Here is a 13881-nt window from a genome sequence, read left to right as displayed (position 1 = left end):
TCTCGAAATGTTATATTCTGTATGATTCCATGTATAGCATTCTTGAAGTGACAAAATGATAGAGAACAGAGTAGTGGTTTATGGTTTATTGAGAAGGGGGAAAGGAGGTGTCTGTGACTATAAAAGGGATCCTTGTGATGGAACAGTTCTGTATTTTAACTGTGGTGTTAATCACATGTGATATCTACACATGATGAAACTTCATAGAACTAAATACACACACACACACAAGTGCATATAAAAACAAGTGAAATCTGAATAAGGTTGGTGGATGATATCAACGTCAATTTCCTGATTGTGATAGTGTACTATGCTTATGTAAGATAGTAACATTGGAGGAGATTAGGTGAAGAGTATACTGGGTTTCTATTATTCTTAGAACTATATGTGAATCTACAATAATCTCAGAATAAAAAGTTTTTAAAATTTTCTGCACATCACAACTTCCATGTCTTGTCTTTTTCCAGTCAAACAAAGCCCTGTGTTTAAAGGAACACTATGGGCTGCTTGGCTTACATTTGGCTTTTACTACCCATCCCTGAACCAGTTAATGTGGCAAGGGGGCGAAGATGATACTCACAGGTCAGTGCCAGCCGAGACCCATCCTTGAAGTCAAAACTCTGTAGACCTCCTGGGTACTATGCAGTGGACTAGACTGGATGCTGGTGAAACATCCACAAGATCTGCTACATCACCTTCCCCTATTCTGACTGTTTAGTCACTTGGGCCCTATATCCTTTACAATTAGGTTCTCCTGCATATGATAGGAAAGCCCAGAAAAGGGTTTTTATCTCCCTCATGTAAAAGAAGACCAGAAGAAGGCAATTCAGGGCTAGTATGGCAGATTCATCATCCTTAGTGGTTTAGTCACTTTCTGTTTTTCTGCTGCATCATTTTTTTTTTTTTTAAACATCTTTATTGGGGTATAATTGCTTTACAATGGTGTGTTAGTTTCTGCTTTACAACAAAGTGAATCAGCTATACATATACATATGTTCCCATATGTCTTCCCTCTTGCGTCTCCCTCCCTCCCACTCTCCCCATCCCACCCTTCCAGGCTGTCACAAAGCACCGAGCTAATATCCCTGTGCCTTGCGGCTGCTTCCCCCCAGCTATCTACCTTACTACGTTTGTTAGTGTGTATATGTCCATGACTCTCTCTCGCCCTGTCAAAACTCACCCTTCCCCCTCCCCATATCCTTAAGTCCGTTCTCCAGTAGGTCTGCGTCTTTATTCCTATCTTACCCCTAGGTTCTTCATGACATTTTTTTCCCTTAAATTCCATATATATGTGTTAGCATACGGTATTTGTCTTTTTCTTTCTGACTTACTTCACTCTGTATGACAGATTCTAGGTCTATCCATCTCATTACAAATAGCTCAATTTCATTTCTTTTTAAGGCTGAGTAATATTCCATTGTGTATATGTGCCACATCTTCTTTATCCATTCATCCGATGATGGGCGCTTAGGTTGTTTCCATGTCCTGGCTATTGTAAATAGAGCTGCAATGAACATTTTGGTACATGACTCTCTTTGAATTTTGGTTTTCTCAGGGTATATGCCAAGTAGTGGGATTGCTGGGTCATATGGTAATTCTATTTGTAGTTTTTTAAGGAACCTCCATACTGTTCTCCACAGTGGCTGAACCAATTCACATTCCCACCAGCAGTGCAAGAGTGTCCCCTTTTCTCCACACCCTCTCCAGCATTTATTGTTTCTTGATTTTTTGATGATGGCCATTCTGACTGGTGTGAGATGATATCTCATTGTAGTTTTGATTTGCATTTCTCTAATGATTAATGATGTTGAGCATTCTTTCATGTGTTTGTTGGCATTCTGTATATCTTCTTTGGAGAAATGTCTATTTAGGTCTTCTGCCCATTTTTGGATGGGGTTGTTTGTATTTTTGTTATTGAGCTGCATGAGCTGCTTGTAAATTTTGGAGATTAATCCTTTGTCAGTTGCTTCATTTGCAAATGTTTTCTCCCATTCTGAGGGTTGTCTTTTGGTCTTGGTTATGGTTTCCTTTGCTGTGCAAAAGCTTTGAAGTTTCATTAGGTCCCATTTGTTTATTTTTGTTTTTATTTCCATTACTCTAGGAGGTGGGTCAGAAAGGATCTTGCTGTGATTTATGTCATAGAGTGTTCTTCCTATGTTTTCTTCTAAGAGTTTGATAGTTTCTGGCCTTACATTTAGGTCTTTAATCCATTTTGAGCTTATTTTTGTGTATGCTGCATCATTCTTGAGCATGGTACCTAACCCTCAAGATCATGTCATAGTCCAGGATGGCTGCTGGAGTTTCATAATCGAGACAGGATGGAGAAAGGACAAAATGTCACTTGTCCCAAATAACTGAACCCTCTTTTTAAAAATGGTGGCCATTTAATTCATTGTCCAAACTTGAACACCTTTGAGAGAGACAGTGGGTGCTCTTAATAATTATACAAAGACAACAGGTGGAAATAGGAAGTATCCCAGATAAATCAAGGTAAATCATCACTGTGTCTTTGAAGGCTGTCCTATTCAGAAGGTTCTTCTACTCCACAATAGCTTTTTATTTACGAGCGTAACTTAAAAATAGTCCCACTTGGTCAGGGCTATGTTTCTCCTAGCCCAGCACTTTGATTCAAATATAGTGAGAGGGAACGATGCTGTCCTAGACATCATGTGAAACATGGCCAGGGCCAAACCCTCCTTGGCCCTCATCCTTTGCCTCTCTCCTTCATTTTCCAACATCTTCCCTCAGTCAAAAGCCAAAAGTCCCTATGAAACAGACCTGAGAAGTATGTGTATGCCCCATGCTGAGTCATCTCATGAGCTAAACTCTCAGTTGTGTTCTGAGGGGACCACCAGGAATAAATACTCCTATTACTAGGGAAATTCCTAGTGTTTAGAAGTTACCTCCCAGAAGAAGACAAAGGCCAGACGTCTCTTTAGATGAGGCCAAATTCCTGACTACACAAATACCAAGAACGCAGGATGATAAAACCTTCATAAAAATATTAGAGCTGGGGCTTCCCTGGCGGCGCAGTGGTTGAGAGTCTGCCTGCTGATGCAGGGGACACGGTTTCGTGCCCCAGTCCGGGAAGATCCCACATGCTGCGGAGTGGCTAGGCCCGTGAGCCATGGCCACTGAGCCTTTGCGTCCGGAGCCTGTGCTCCGCAATGGGAGAGGCCACAACAGTGAGAGGCCCGCGTACCGCAAAAAAAACAAAAAAAAAAAAACAAAAAAAAAAATATTAGAACTGTCTCAAACTTAGTGTTGACAAAAAGTTAATAGTCAATCTAAGAAAGCAATAGAAAATTTTATTTGAGCCAACCTGAAGATTATAACCCCAGAGTCTCTCAGAAAGCTCTGAGGACCACCGGTTAGAGGTCAAAGTACAGTTATATACATTTTTGAGACAAAGAGTTATACATCAAATGACATACTGACAGTTTACATAATCCAGATCTGCATGTACAAAGCGAGTAGAGGGTCATCTTGAGCCTTTACAAGATTAAGAAGGAATGTTACCTCCTGAGGAGGTCTGGTTAATACAGATGAACTATATACACTAAAGGGGAGGGAGGAGGTCCAAACAGGCAGAGAAAAGTTTTATGTTTACATTTTTCTTGTCTTGCCATAAAATATGAATTTTATTTCATCATTAGTATAAGTAAAAGCCTGCTGTTCATCATTCATTTTATCCCAGCTTGGAAGAGCATTTCAGGGTAGCTTGTGAAAGGAGACAAAGTAGGAAACACCATATTTCCTTCCTTTTCAGCGTCTTGCTGTTTTTTGCTCTCTCATTGACTTGGAGTTGATGGATGGCTGGGGAGGGGGATGCAGAAAGCAAAATGGAGGGTATCCACAATTAAAGAATGCTGGAGAGAAGTGATCAAAGGACTCCCAGTAATATGGAGGCCTTTCTGCTTTGGGGTGAAAAGTGGGTGGATCTTTTCTACCCTTTGAAGTTTATACCATGTGCATGCCTTAATTATGCAAAACAAACTAAATTAAGAAATAAGGACACAAATGAATTCTCAAGTATTTAAATTACTTTTTTCTGCACAGAGAAATGGATATTCTGTTTTAAATTTTAAACGTTTAAAACGGTTTTGCTTGATCAGAAGAATGACTTTTGTTTCAGAAATTTACTTTTTGATTTTGAGGAATATTGGCTCATTTATAAATAAGGTCTGAAATTTCTTTTAACAGTAAAAAAGCATAAGGTATCTCATTTTGAGATAGTGGTCTGTTCATTCCACATCCTCTGAAATTTTCCATTCTAAGACAGCATTTATCTTGCTATTTTAAAATATATTTACTATTCAAATCTAGGTATTGGTCTAGTTGAGACTATGTGAGAAAAACAAGGAGTGAGATGCAAAGTTGTTATAAAGAAAACAGCAAAGAAAAAAATTGTCCAAAAAATTAATTTAAAAAGTATGGTACATGCTACAATGTTATTGTCATTATATGTCATTTTAACAAATGTGTATACTGATGTGAAAAGATATCCAACTTATGTTGTCATGTTAAAACAAGTTGCAGTACGTTATGTAGAATAAATTAATTTTTTGCAAAATAATAATATACTAATGTAAATACTGAAACAATACCAGAGGAATATAAACAAAACTAATAAGTGTGTGGTGTACTGGAAAGACTGGGAGGAGAGGATAGATTATGAGTGACTTTTTTACTGTCTAGGTTTTTTTTTTGGCTGCGCCATGTGGCTTGTGGAATCTTAGGGAGTCCTAACCAATGGACCACCAGGGAATTCCCTACTTTTTAGGTTATACATTTCTGCAATACATATTTTATTTTTACTAAAAGCACATATTATTATTTTACTAAAAGCACATATTATTTTGTTAGAGAAAATACAGTACAGATAATTTAAAAGTTACAAAAAAGGAGGGGTAGTTATAGAGAGCTAGGCAAGAGACTACAAAGGGTTACAAGCAAAGAACTCAAGGCATATGCTCTCTGACATTTTTTTTCTTTCAAAGTTTAAAACTCTAATACTTTATTGTATGGTTAATACTCTTTTCAACTATCTCAAATCCTTTGTGGCACCTATAAGAACATTAATAAGTAAACTATTGGGAGGATATTGACAAGCTGTGAGAGAATCTGTTTTGGAATAAGTTTAGGAGTGACTACGTGGAAGAAAATTTGGACAGGCAGTACTGATAAATTTGGCTACATAAATTCATGAAAACAAAGCAATGGCGATAAAATTGCTTGTGAAGGACAGACTCTGCATCCTCAACCCTTATAGGAGGGAGGTTCCATTGAAGCTTTGTGAGCATAGGAGTGACGTATTGATGGTGCAAGCCATAGTAAAGGCAATACCAACCAGGAGGACTGATTTGGGGGCTATTGCAATAATGACACAAGAGGACATTAGTGGGGTAAGAGCTAATAGAAACACAGGAATGGGCAGGTAAGCAGGAAAAAAATCAGGAGACTCAGTGCCATTCTCAGCTATTTCTATGGAGAATGAAGCTGAAACAGGCAAGGAGGAGAGAGTCATCTTAAAACAGAGAAATTAAGAGGTGTGCAGTCATGAAGTGAGCAGGAAGCAGAGAGAGAGAGTAAGACCTCTGATAAAGGAGAGGAATTTGCTTGCACTTTGGGAAGAGATCTCCTTCTGAACAGGTGTGGCTCTGTAGTTTTCTGACCAGCTCCCAGCAACCCCACTGAAACAGAACCCATAGGGAAAACTCTCAGGATGGACTACTATGGATCTAAAGGAGGACTGAGAATAAAGAGGAGAGGGAAAAAATCAGGAAACTTTTAAGAATAATTGATTTGCATATTCTTCCTCTTATTCCTTCAGGTTGATGGAGAAGGAGAGATGGGTGTTTCATTTAGTAAGTACCTATTTAGAAGCTAGTATATACTGGGCTCTGTTCATTAAAGCACAAAATCCTTCCAGATCCTACAAGGTAGTGCTAGTATCATGATCTCTATTTTATGGCTGGGGAAATTGTTAACTAAATTGTCTAAGGTCACAGAGTCGGTGAAAGACAGAGCCAAGACTAGAATCCAGGTAGACTGGCTCCAGAGTCTAAGCTTTAACCACTACAGTAAGTGGCCTCTCTGTCTGACCCAGGTCTCTGCTAGACAACTTTTTTTTTTTTAATCAGATACCAGTATTGCTGAGTTCGTTTAATTCTCATAACAACATTCCCTGGTGTAGGTTATTACTTTAGTGACCAGTGTAAAGAGTCCTAGATTAAAGAGCAATCTAAGATATGATACAGGATAGAAGAATTCAAGGCATACTCAGGTAATGCTGTCACTGAAAAATGTGATTATCTTTAGTCATTAAAATTTTTTTTTCTTGGCTGTACCGTGCGACTTGCGGGATCTTAATTCCAAGACCAGGGATCAAACTGGGCCCCAGCAGTGAAAGCACCAAGTCCTAACCACTGGACTGCCAGTGAATTCCCTGAATATTATTTCTTTTTGAATTGGCAATTAGCTTACTGACATTTAACTGTCTTCCATTTCCTGAGGATAAAATCTTTGGAGACAGTGGGGGGAAAAGCTAATCTGACCCATTCTTTCAAACAACAAGGGTTTGGGGGATTTCATTGAATACCAGCACTTTGATATGAGCGGAGGGTGCCTGGTAAATACCCTCTGCTTCCTGCCTTTATGAAGTTTACAGGCCACTGGGGCTAGGTGGGGGCAGGGATGGTAACTACTTCCAGCATGGTCACCATCAGTTTCCTTCCTCTCCATATGCATGTGACATGCATCATCGAGAGGTACAACCTATTCTTGCCTTGAATCTGGACTTGCCTAGAATGCTCTGACCAAGAGAGTATGGCAGAATGATTCTACACTGATGCTGGGCCTGGCCTATGAGAGGACTGACATCTTCTGCCTTGGACTCTTAAGAGTCCTCAGCCACCATGGAAGACGTTTGTATTAGTCTGCTCTGGCTGCCGTAACAAAAGACGAGGCTGTGTGGCTCAAACAACACAAATTAATGTTTTCGGTATATTTTCAGGAGACTGGAAGTCCAAGGTCAAGGTGTCAGCCTCTCTCTTTGATGTGCAGGCAGCCACCTTGTCTCTGTGTTCTCACAGGGCCTCTCCTGTACACGTTTTTAATGGTGTTTGTTGTTGTTGTAGTTGTTTGATTGGGCTAAGTGACTTTACTAGAGAAAGCCAGGATTACAAAGGACCTGAGCGTTGGTATTGGGGCCCTTCTTCGTGCCAAAGGTGAGCACAATATTTACAAAGCCCTAGTTGTACTGCATACACCTCTTGGCCTGGCCCATCTTCTTTTTCTCCTGTTTAGCCACCTTGGGAGTCTGACCTCTTACTTTCCCAGCACTGGCCAGGGAACCATGGACTTCACCTCTAAGCACGTGTCTGGTTACTTCCAGAGTGCTCAGAGCCTCCACCCCACACTGACCCACAGTAGCATCATTCTCTAGGATGAGGATGTTCCTGCCAGGAGCACGACTTGAGGGATGCCCTCCAGGGAAGCTACATGAGCCTTGATTTGGGCGACTGTCTCCTGGCCTGTCACCTCAAGAGTGTGTAGCTCCCGGGCGAAGACACAGAACTGCATGTCGGCCACTGAACCGTGGGCACCACTGCCGCTACCGCGAAGATGGAGTCGTGAAGAAAGAGCTTTAATGGCGTTTTTGATGAACAGAAGTTTTTAGTTTTGATGAATTCCACTTCATCTTTTTTTCTTATTGGTTACTACTTTCTGCAACTCACATCCACATCCAGTCTTCATGCTCTAGGCCCCTAAACCGCACTCACCATGCCCCTTTCTGGTCTATACTAACTCGCCGGTTTTCTCCCCAGGTCTACACTGGCTCGCTCACTTCTTCCCCGCTGAGCTCCCGCCAATTCGGTTGGTTTGCCAGGCATCTTCTCGGGAACAGAGCCCGTGCTCTGTGTCCTTTCTGGGAATGAATAAAGGGAGTTCTCTCTTGTCCAGTCCGGGGTCGGTTCCGGGTTGTTAGGATCCTTGAGCCTCAGTGCCCCGGGGCTCGCAGGGAAAGGCAGAAAGAAGGGAGAGGAGAGAAATGCCAAATTATACCCTGGACTGAGAGGAAAGCCTCGCGAGTTCAGTCAAAGTTGCTGGCTCTACTGAGAAAGAAGGTTCAGTTAATTTTTAAGGATTTACATTCCCATTTTTTCGGATAAACCCTAGACTGCCAAAGAATTTAACAGCCCATGGTGAGTGCACTTCCAGCAGAATTGCAGATTTTACTCATTTGGGACAACCGTGTTGGGCTGTCAGGATGGCCGAGTGGTCTAAGGCGCCAGACTCAAGCTGTAGTCTTTCAAGCTTCCTTCCAGAGAGGATTCTGGTCCCCGAATGGGGGCGTGGGTTCGAATCCCACTTCTGACAGACTGTTTTTCCTCCTGCTCTAAAAGCAACCACTACCACTTTCTCAGCCATTTTTTGTTTCCCTTCATTCTTCTCTCTACTTTCCCTTTTACAGTCCTAACGACGGACCCTCGATTAGGAAAAGAAAGACTCTTTCTTTTCCGTTTTGGTTGCTACTTATCACGGATCACGTTTTGCTCTGCACTCTGGTTTGTTCATTAAAGGCGCTTTTACTAAACGCTCGTTAACCCTGGGGAGTCCTGGGAGAAAAATGAGTCTGGTGGGAACAGAAAGACATGTACACAGACTCGGTGATTATAGGCTGCTCCTGAGCTCACGGGCCACTAGCATCGTAGTCTCACGTCCTTTCTCACTGCCCGAACCCATCAAAAATTAAAGTGCGGAAATTGAAAGCAGCGTGGTTCAGTCTGTTACAGGATTGGGATGTGAAAAGAAAAGGTAAGGTTCCACCGAGATTTGAACTCGGATCGCTGGATTCAGAGTCCAGAGTGCTAACCATTACACCATGGAACCCCTGTTGCAACAATGTTTCTACACTGTCCATCTGATATCTCTTTCCTTGTGCTTTCTATTTTTTTTTTTTTTTCCTTCAATTGAGGTATAGTTGATTTACAATACTATATTCGTTTCAGGTATACAACATAGTGATTCAAAATTGTTATAGATTGTACTTCATTTAAAATTATTTTATCCTTGTGCTGTTTAATTAAAAAAATTTTTTTGATGAGAGAGATGTATAGAAAACAATTTAAAACGAAACGTGCCAGTTTAACCGAAAGCTCTGCCTCTTCTTCCTAATTGATTTGTTTGTTTGTTTTCATTTATGGGGGCGTTTTTTGGAGGGATGGAAAATCTCTGCTCTTTCAGCCGAAGGGCGACGGAGAAGCCAAAAGCAAGGATGGGAGGTGGGTGGGAGGGGACTTTCACTGATTGTTTCCACTGAGCCTGCTTCCCAGATTTCCATCCCTTGATGTCAGGGTCAGGGCAGGATCCTGATCCAAGAAAATGGATACCTCTGGAGGTTTTGATTTTGCCTTCATTTCCGACCCACGCAAAGGCAAATTGGATTTTAATCTTGTCGTTCAAAAGGGAGAAAAACGTTAATATCTTTTTTCTACAGCTTCGCTTATTCATTCTAGGATACTTGCCTCCAGAGCAACTTGGAGTTTCTTGGTGCTTCCTGCTTAGCTGTAATCATGGCCTTGCCATTTTAAAATCTGTCCTCCCTCTCCGAGATGCCTTAAGTGCAGGACCGGTTCTCATTCCTCTTTAACACCCTAAGGTCTGGTACATAGTAGAAGCTTAATCAATGGCTAGTTGTATGAACGCCTAGATGAAAGGTGGAATGAATGAATGCATGCATGAATGAATGATGCATGAATGAACGAACGAGTGAATAAATAATCAGGTAGCCCAGCGCTGGACTGTTTTGAATGTTTCTTTTTCCTTCTCTCCATAGGCTAAATCTGACAAGCCTAAAGGGCATGATTGTTGCTTTTTGGGGGGTGAGGGGCTCCTTTCCAGGTCCTAGCTCCCAGGTAGACATTCCAGTGTTCATATGGCCACACAAATATGTCCTCGAATGTGGATGGCCAAGAGAGGACGTCATAGTGCTGGGTATAGTCATTTATTTCTCTAAACTTTAACTTTATTAACATAGCATGATTATTTAACTGTTAAGAACAACATATAATAAAGAGATCATACATGTAGCATCACTGGAAGAAACACTCAGGTATAAATTACTACTTTAGTCAGTCTAAATATTAATTATTGGCCAGTCATTCTTCATGTGCCTCTGGTAGTCTCCCAAGGCTGAATTGCTTGGAATCCCTGAATCATTTTCTGGCTTTCATCCTTTTTTTGTAACTCCATCCAAGCAAGGTGCCTGTCAAGAAATAGCTACTCAATAAATATGGGTTGAAGGGCATATATCTTTTGGAAGGTGGAGAGGGAAGCAGTGAAATTCAAAGACTTTTGGCCAGGTCACCATAGAGTTCTCCTAAGTGTCTATTCCTTCCCTCCATGCACATAAACTCTCCGTTCTATCTTCTTGAGTCTCCTAGCCTTAAAAGACGGTCTAAGTTATCTCAGATCCAGCTGAATAATGGACCAAGTCTTTCTTCCCCAGTATAGGTGGCACACTTTTTATTCCATGAGCCACAGGCTTATTTCTTAAAGAAAAATGTCCATTGGTTTTAAAACTACACCAGAACCTCAAAAGCCCACTATTCAATTATAAGCTTTAAACTGCTCTCTGAGGATAGGCAAGGCAGAAGGGGTGTAAATGAATGTTTTTCATCTTAGCACATTTATATCCCAGGAAAGGATAGGGAGTATAGAGCTGGAAGATAGTACAGATGGCCGTGGGTTGGTTTATTTATTTGTGAGTGTGGAGTTCAGAAGACTACACTTTTCACTTGGAATCGCTCATCGTTGGTTCATAAATATTGCAAGGTGAATGCAAACAAAGACTGCTGAGGGGGATGACTGGGGGAAGAGATGACTGGGACCCACAATACAGAAGTAATGTGATCCCTGGCAATCTGCGCAAGAATGATTTGCAGTAACCTGGTAGCAGAGCTGAATCCAGAAAGAGCAAGTCAGTGTGGCGTAATCAGAGTCAAGAACCAAGTTTAGCTGGAGTGTCCTGTAGAAATGGGGCTTCAGAACACATGACTCTACCTCAAACTGAAGACCTCAACATCTTCCGGGATCCTCAGCTCTGTGTACCTTGCTCATTTCACAATTAGAAAGATATTCTTTCATGTATTTATATATTTATTCACTGATACTTACTACAAATATCTATTTAGTTTTCATGATGTGGGGAAGTGAGAGAAATATGGTTCTATATCTGACAAAGCTTATGACACATGGGGAAAAGCAGATGATTACACAAAAATTTCCCAAAGTTATGATAAATGCTAAAATAAGTGATGGATCAAGTGATAACAGAGCATGGCCAAAGCATACCAACAGGAATACCCAATTAAGGGCAGGTAGCAATGAGGAAAGCCTGCCAAAGAAGGGATGGCTAAGCTGAGGCCTGCTACAGGCTCCCCAGCACGTTCCATTTCTCTTTCGCGGTATTTATCAGACTGGGATTTTTTTGAACAATTCATTTGTGGACTCGTGGATTCACTTATTCGACTTATGAAATAAATATCTACTCATCCTAACAACTCAAACAAAAGTGCCTAAAGTAGAATTTATAATCTCCCCCTTCCCTATCCTCTGACACTGTTATCACTGGAAACATTGAAGTGTGTTCTTCTATACATTGTACTGTCGTACCGTCCTTTATTTTGGTAACTATATATCTACAATGTCATTCATAGTTCAGTTGCATTCTTTACCGTAGAAATTGTATCATCTTGGGGCCATTATGCGTCTAATGCTTGTCTTCTCTACACTGCACCAGGGCAGGGACCCTCTCCTTTGTTTCCTTCCAGCTCCTCAGTGCCTAATTGTAATTCTGGAGGGAGAGATCAAGGGAGGCTTCCAGGAGAGAGCAACTACCTTGCTGAGGTGTAGAGGATAAGAAGCTTTGAGGGCAGAGAGAATTGCTTGGAGCAGAGACTGAGGACGCCCAATGGAAGACGCAGAGACGCACACAGTGAGGGGGGAAGCGCCTCTAGACCGTGTGACCTGAGAGGCAGTTGAGTGGCAAGGCGAGGCGCCTTGCGTAGAGTCGCCACAGCTCAGATCAGCATAATTAGGATTCAAAATGTGAAATGAGAAGGCTTCGGGGATGCTGAGAACCGCGGCCAGGCAGGACCTGTCTCCAGTTGCAAGTGGATTCAGGGAGGCTGACAGCTACTCACTGTTCCACCATTTATTGAATAAGGTAATAAGTAAGAACTGTATCTACGGGGCCTAAGTACCTAGTAGGTAACACATAGTAGGAGCTGATTCCTTTTCTTTTCTTTTCTTTTTTTTTACATGAATGAATTAAATGAAGGTCTGTTATACGTTCGAAACTATTGGGTGATGAAACTACAATAACGGAGTAAGTACCACGCAGAGTAGATGCTCATTAACTTTTTGTTAATTGAAATAATCAGTTGAAGGCCTGTCATGTGTTGAACACTGTTTTGGGGGACAGTGCATATGGGCGTTATCTCTGGCCTCTGGGAATAGCAGAAGTGGTAGGAGAGGAACCTACCTGAACTTGGAGCCTGTGAGAACGGTGTATATTGGACATGAAAAAGTACCTACTCAGACAACGGTGAAGGGCAAAAGGTCACTGGCAGCGGTGGGATTCGAACCCACGCCCCCGAAGAGACTGGAGCCTTAATCCAGCGCCTTAGACCGCTCGGCCACGCTACCCCCTACGACATACGCTTTTACATGCATCTCATCTGACCCAAACCGCGCCCGTTTCAGGTCCTTTTTCTCTCCCCCCCACCCCACCCGTGCCCCCGCCACTCTGAGCTGTCTCCGCGGGCCCTTCCTCCAGCGTTCCCCGCTCCACTCCCAGCACAACCCGACAACCCCCTGACGCCTGACACTTTGCTTTCTCATGGCTCCCAGGTTCACCGTGAACGGCGACGGCGCAGGTGGCGCGGGAGGAGTCTCCTGCCCCGTCTGTCATCAGCATAGGAAAAAGGAGTCACGCAGACTGACAGTTCCAGTGGATGCTGTGGGTTCCAGATCCACTTGGACTTCAGAGAGTAAGCCCCCGGACTTCAGGAGTGAGCAAGTCTGGGCGTTTGGCTTGAGCCCGGGAGCTGCCAAGGAGAAATGAGGAAAGAATCTTGAGGCCCCCTCCCTTCCTCGCCCTCCTTCATCTATCTCAGGAGACCAAGCTCCTCCTTGGAACCTCACGAGGGAGGCAAAGAGTACGGTCCTTGTTATTTAAGTCTTGTTTGCCTTTCAGAAGGTAGCCCATCTCCACAGGCCCCGGTCATACCGAGCAGAACTTCTGCAAAGTCCGCACTCAGTTGCCCTCACCGCCCCTAAAGTCTTCGCAGGAAAGTTTGCAGGGGAAACGTGGCTGGGCCGGTAGTCGGGCCCTTACCTTGTTCTGTGTGGCTTTGCCATCCAAACTTCGAATATTTTAGAGGCGAATTAAACCATGGTTCCGCCTTCCTTTGAAACACTGTGATTCAGAGAATTCTAAAATGATTCCTTTAATACAGTTGGTAGATGTGGTATATAAGTGGCAGTCGCAGTTGCCTCCTTAGCGCAGTAGGCAGCGCGTCAGTCTCATAATCTGAAGGTCCTGAGTTCGAACCTCAGAGGGGGCAACGTCAACCTTTTCTTCCGTTTGCGTATAAAAGGAAAATTCGGAGGAAATTGCTTTGATGAAACTAAAAGGGAATTTTTTTGTTTAACAGAACCGTGTACGGTTCAGATACAAAATAGTAATTTTCAGTAAGATTAAATACTCCAAAAGTCTTTTTATACCAATTGTAGATAGAGCTAGGAGACTTTTAGACTGACTTGTTGCAAAAACATTAAGGTCAAGAAACTTACTGGTTGAGAGGGAGAAGG

At 42.3% G+C, this 13881-nt stretch overlaps 4 non-coding genes and 1 pseudogene across 4 annotated transcripts; 2 read left to right on the top strand and 3 right to left on the bottom strand.

Moving 5' to 3' along the window:
* Positions 1-7165: 7165 nt before the first annotated feature.
* On the bottom strand, positions 7166-7584 carry LOC136129668 (ubiquitin-like FUBI-ribosomal protein eS30 fusion protein; annotated as a pseudogene).
* A 682-nt stretch (positions 7585-8266) lies between these two features.
* Positions 8267-8382, top strand: TRNAL-CAA (transfer RNA leucine (anticodon CAA)). The gene is made up of 2 exons: positions 8267-8304; positions 8337-8382. It is a non-coding gene; the product is annotated as a tRNA-Leu (tRNA).
* A 441-nt stretch (positions 8383-8823) lies between these two features.
* Positions 8824-8895, bottom strand: TRNAQ-CUG (transfer RNA glutamine (anticodon CUG)). The gene has a single exon. It is a non-coding gene; the product is annotated as a tRNA-Gln (tRNA).
* Positions 8896-12632: 3737 nt separating this feature from the next.
* On the bottom strand, positions 12633-12714 carry TRNAL-AAG (transfer RNA leucine (anticodon AAG)). The gene has a single exon. It is a non-coding gene; the product is annotated as a tRNA-Leu (tRNA).
* Positions 12715-13561: 847 nt separating this feature from the next.
* Positions 13562-13634, top strand: TRNAM-CAU (transfer RNA methionine (anticodon CAU)). The gene has a single exon. It is a non-coding gene; the product is annotated as a tRNA-Met (tRNA).
* The last annotated feature ends 247 nt before the right edge of the window (positions 13635-13881 follow it).

This window comes from Phocoena phocoena, chromosome 10 (genome assembly GCF_963924675.1).
Source record: "Phocoena phocoena chromosome 10, mPhoPho1.1, whole genome shotgun sequence".
Taxonomy (NCBI): Eukaryota; Metazoa; Chordata; class Mammalia; order Artiodactyla; family Phocoenidae; genus Phocoena; species Phocoena phocoena.
The sequence above is the reverse complement of the archived record's forward strand: the minus strand, read 5'-3'. Positions and strand labels throughout refer to the sequence as shown.